Genomic DNA, 5,472 nt, shown 5'->3' with positions numbered 1-5,472 from the left:
TAGGCTACCTGATGCTGTAGTCTGCGCCCCTGGGACCAGGATGATGCACCACGGAGTGTGGCCACAAGTAGCTAAAATAGACAAGCTGCAGAGCAAGTGATCTCAGGAGGGCAAAGGCACCGGTATCGATACCCTGCCCCTGATCGGCTCCACCTCTCAGGCACCTGATGGCACCAACCGCCACGAGCCTGAAAGAGCAAACTGCGCTAAGGCACAGCCCCCAGACCCCATCGCCGCCAAGGCTACACCCGGGAGCGAGGGGTCACCGCAGCAGTTCTCCCAATTGGGACCGGGACCAGCCAGGATCCCAAAGCAAATAATGCCCAGGCAAGCGAGTTAGCAGTTCCCTGTGCACTGCTAGACAACTGCTCCAGCGACCCATGGAGCAAGGAGAGGACAGGGAGGTCACAGGCATCTGTGAACCTGCCCGACGCTAGGAGCAACGGCACAGGCCCCAAGAGCAAGCAACTCGAGCCAACTGGGTTCCCACTGCCAGCACTGGGCAATGCGCCACCACCAGGTTGCCTGGACACCATCCAGCAGCTCTGGAACTAGGTTGTCCTCACGGACCGGTGCTGACCCCAGCACTGATCCCAAACATGTACCATCAATGTATCTCACTAGTCAAATGTACTTGCCTCATAACTGTAGAACAAATGCAATCATGTAAATGCAAATTTTCTTTTCTGGACTTGAATGTATATGAATGTATATGAATGTGATGAGCCACTGACATGATCTACATGTGTGTGGGGGTGGGGGTGGGGAATGGATGCATGTAGCCATGGACACACACATGGATCACATCCAGAACCCACTGCAGTCCCACTGCATCATCGAACCATCCCAACTGGTAACCACTACCCAACATTGTGGCAATAAGGACTTGGGGTTAACAGGGAGAGAGCCAAGCCAAAGCACAGCCAAGGTGCAAGGGCTATTGGCACTTAAGTCTGGGGAGAGCTAAGCCAGAGCACATAGTGCAAAGGTATTGGCACAAAAGATTTGGGGGAGAATTATGTTATATATGCATACTATAGATATACTCTCTGTGTAATCACTGTATAGTTGTATAAGATGGAGACATGTTTACCTGAGGTACCATCAACAAGGTTCACACTGTATACACTATGTGGGCGCAACTGGTGGAGGCTCAGGGGTCACCTGTACACCACAGGTACCCAGGTATAAAAGGGAATCCACCATGTGATATCCTCACTCTGGAGTTATATTAAACGCACTAAGGTCACTACAGTTCAAGTGCAATACTTTGCCTCGTGGAGTCATTATCAGAGCATCTAAAGACATAACACCTCACAGCAATAATGACATGCACAACCCGGAAACCATTTTCTCCACTTTAACAGTCTCATATTTCTCTTACTTCAACCTTCCCATGCCACTTGACACAAATTGAACTGCTATCCTTACCCTTATTTTGACTCTATCGTATTATTGCACAAATTGGCACACCATGTCTGCCATCCCTCCCCCTTCTTGCTTACACATGTTTCCTGGCACAATTGGATCAGTTCTGGGGGAGTTGGGACCTTTACAGGCCGGAGAGGTTGCACCTCAACAGAGCCGGGACCAATATCCTCATGGGGAGTGTTTAAACTAATTTGGCAGGGGGATGGGCACCAGGATGTAGCATTAGGAGGGAGAAACAAAGTGCACAAAGAATTGGGAGAGACAGATAGCACCAGAGTAAGAAATAGTATGGTATTAGGTGGGGTCAGATTAAGAGAGAATACAAGAAGGTCTAGGATAGGTTTATAATGCATGTGTGTAAATGCACGAAGCATGGTAAATAAGGTTGGTGAGCTGTAGACGCAAATAGCCACAAGGGAATATGAGGTTGTGGCAATAACAGAGACCTGGCTCAAAAAAGTGCAGGATTGGGTATTAAATGTTTCTGGATATAAGATGTTCAGGAAAGAAAGGAGGTGGGATGGCAGTATTGATTAGGGAGAATATTACACTGGTGGAGAGAGAGGATGTCCTGGAGGGGTCAAGGACAGAATCGATCTGGTTAGAGTTAAGAAACAGTAGAGGTGCCATCACACTACTAGGTGTCTTCTATTTGCCACCAACTAGTGGGAAGGATATAGAAGAGCAAATTTGCAGAGAAATTACAGAGGGGTGCAAGAACTATAGAGTAGTGATAATGGGGGACTTCAATTATCCTAATATAGACTTGGTTAGTAATACTGTAAAGGGCAGAGAGGGGAAAGAATTTCTGAAGAGTGTTCAGGAGAATTACCTTAATCAGTATGTTTCTGGCCCAACGAGGAAGGAGGCATTGTTGGGTCTGGTTCTGGGAAATGGGGTGGGTCAAATGGAGCAAGTCTTCAACAGGGGAACATTTAGGGAACAATTACCATAGTATCATAAGAGTTAGATTATCTATGGAAAAGGATAGGGAACAATCCAGAGTGAAAATACTTGATTAGAGGAAGGCCAATTTCAGTGGGTTGAGAATGGATCTGGCCCGGGTAAATTGGAATCAAAGATTGGCAGGCAAAACTAGAATTGAACAATGGACTGCCTTTAAAGAGGAGATGGTTTGGGTACAGTTGAGGTACATTCCCAAGAGGGGAAAGATATGGCAACTAAAGTCAGAGCTCCCTGGATGATGAACGAGATAGAGAGTAAGATGGGGCAGAAGACAGATGTTAGGTTAAGAATACAAGTGACAATCAGGCTGAATATAGAAAATTCAGAGGGGAAGTGAAAAAGAAAATAAGAGGGGAAAAGAGGGAGTATGAGAATAGATTGGCAACTAACATAAAAGGGAATCCAAAAGTCTTCTAGCGGCATATAAATAGTAAATGGGTAATAAAAGGAGGGGTGGGGCCGATTAGGGACCAAAATGGAGAACTACACATGGCAGCAGAGGGCATGGCTGAGGTACTAAATGAGTACTTTGCATCTGTCTTTACCAAGGAAGAAGATGTGGCCAAAGTCATAGTGAACGAGGAGGTAGTTGAGATACTGGATACGATAAAAATTGATGAAGAGGAGGTACAAGAAAGGCTGGCTGTACTTAAAGTAGATAGGTCACCAGGCCCAGATGGGATGCATCCTAGGATGCTGAGGGAAGTAAAGGCAGAAGTTGCAGACGTATTGGCCATAATCTTCCAATCCTCCTTGGATATGGGGGTGGTGCCAGAGGATGGGAGAATTGAAAATTTCTTATGTTCTTATGTTCAAATGCTACACCCTTGTTCAAAAATGGTGTAAGAATAAAGACAGCAACTACAGGCCAGTCAGATAATCCAGCACAAAATTAACAGAAACTTGGACAAAAGTGGATTAAATAAGGAAAGTCAACATAGATTTGTTCAAGGCAAATCATGTTTTAGAAACTTGATTGAGTTTTTTGATGAGGTAGCAGTGAGGGTTGATGAGGGCAATGCGGCTGACGAGGTGTACATGGGCTTCCAAAAAGCGTTTGATAAAGTGCCACATAATAGGCTTGTCAGTAAAGTTGAAGCCCATGGTGTTATGTATGTAACCCTTGGCAACCTGTATCACACCACCACCAGAGGGCCTACCTGTAGGAGTCCCAAGGGAACCCAGCATCCCTTGGGAACACTGTATATAAGCAGGCCTTCCACATTGTTCCAGCACTCTGGAGTTCAATTAAAGGAGCTAAGGTCACACTTACTCGTTGCATACAGTACTCAGTTCCATCCTTTATTATGAGCATAATAATTGGCAACGAGGTAACGAACAACTGCATGAAAATGCAAAGAACTGTTGGTATCCTAGAGAAATTTTCAGAAGGGGATGATTGGGAGGCCTTCGTGGAGAGACTCGACCAATACTTCATGGCCAATGAGCTGGAAGGGGATGAGAACGCTGCCAAACGAAGGGCAATCCTCCTTACTGTCTGTGGGGCAACAACCTATGGCCTCATGAAGAATCTTCTTGCTCCGGTGAAACCAACAACCAAATCCTATGAAGAATTGTGTACGCTGGTCCGGGAGCACCTAAATCCGAAGGAAAGCGTTTTGATGGCGAGGTATCGGTTCTATACGTGTCAACGGTCGGAGGGCCAGGAAGTGGTGAGCTACGTCGCCGAACTAAGGCGCCTTGCAGATCATTGCGAATTCGATGGATTCCTTGAACAAATGCTGAGACTTTTTTGTGCTTGGCATTGGCCATGAGGTTATCCTCCGCAAACTATTGACTGTTGAAACACCGAATCTGAGCAAAGCCATAATGATAGCCCAGGCATTTATATCCACCAGCGATAACACCAAACACATTTTGCAGCATAAAGAGATTTTGGCCAGTACTGTGCACAAAGTTACGTCGTTTTCAAGCAGGAATATACATGGCAGAACGTACACGCCATCTGCTGCATGACCTCAGATGACCCAGAGTCCACCATCAATCGTTAATGCGAGGCAGTTAACAACTTGTTGGCGTTGATGAGGTGATCATCAGGCCCATCAATGCCGCTTCAAACACTATGCGTGCAACGGCTGCAGATCAATGGGACATCTCCAGTGAATGTGCAGGTGAGCTGCAAACCACCACGTTGCAGAGGAAGATCGATCGATCTTCCTCTGGTCGATCAGGCTGAACTCAAGACTCGAACCGAGGAGGCAGAAGTGTATGTGGTACATACTTTCACCACGAAATGTCCACCGATTATGTTAAAAGTTGAACTGAACGGAATTCCAGTATCCATGGAACTGGACACGGGTACGAGTCAGTCTATAATGAGCAAAAAGGCTTCGATAGGCTGTGGTGCAACAAGGCACACAGGCCCAAGCTCAGCCCCATTCACACCAAGCGAAGAACTTACAACAAAGAGCTGATCCCTGTAACTGGCAGCGCAGCAGTAAAAGTCTCCTGTCATGTATGCAATTATCTTTGTAACCCATGTATAAGCTGACCTAAGTTGTACACCTTGAGAACATTGACCACAAGGGGCGAACTTGTGGGAGACACTCCTAACCTGGAATTTCAGGTATAAAAGGGGAAGCTCCACCCACCTTAATCACTTGAGGTCTTGGTAATAAAGGTAACTGGTCACAAGTATGGGCCTCGTATGCATTTATGCTGTATAGTAAGGACATATCGTTGGCGACGAGAAACTGGGATTTAAACCACGCGAGCATGGCCACTAGCAGCACAGAAGAGAGGTACTGTGTTGGTGATGATTGGGACGACTTAATTGAGAGACTACAGCAAAGTTTTGTCACTAAGGAATGGTTGGGACAGGATTCGGCCGACAAACGCAGGGCTCATCTCCTGACGGTTTGTGGATCCAGAACGTACTCCCTGATGAAGGACCTTCTAGTGCCAGAGAAGCCGGCGGACAAGACGTTCGAAGAGCTCAGTAAGTTGACCGGGGAACACCTTAAACCGGCGAGCAGCATGCACATGACGAGACATCGGTTTTCCACGCAACGGCGGCGAGAAGGGCAAAGTGTTCCATACTTCGTGGCAGATCTC

Source organism: Pristiophorus japonicus, chromosome 9, assembly GCF_044704955.1.
Source record: "Pristiophorus japonicus isolate sPriJap1 chromosome 9, sPriJap1.hap1, whole genome shotgun sequence".
NCBI lineage: Eukaryota > Metazoa > Chordata > Chondrichthyes > Pristiophoridae > Pristiophorus > Pristiophorus japonicus.
The sequence above is the reverse complement of the archived record's forward strand: the minus strand, read 5'-3'. Positions refer to the sequence as shown.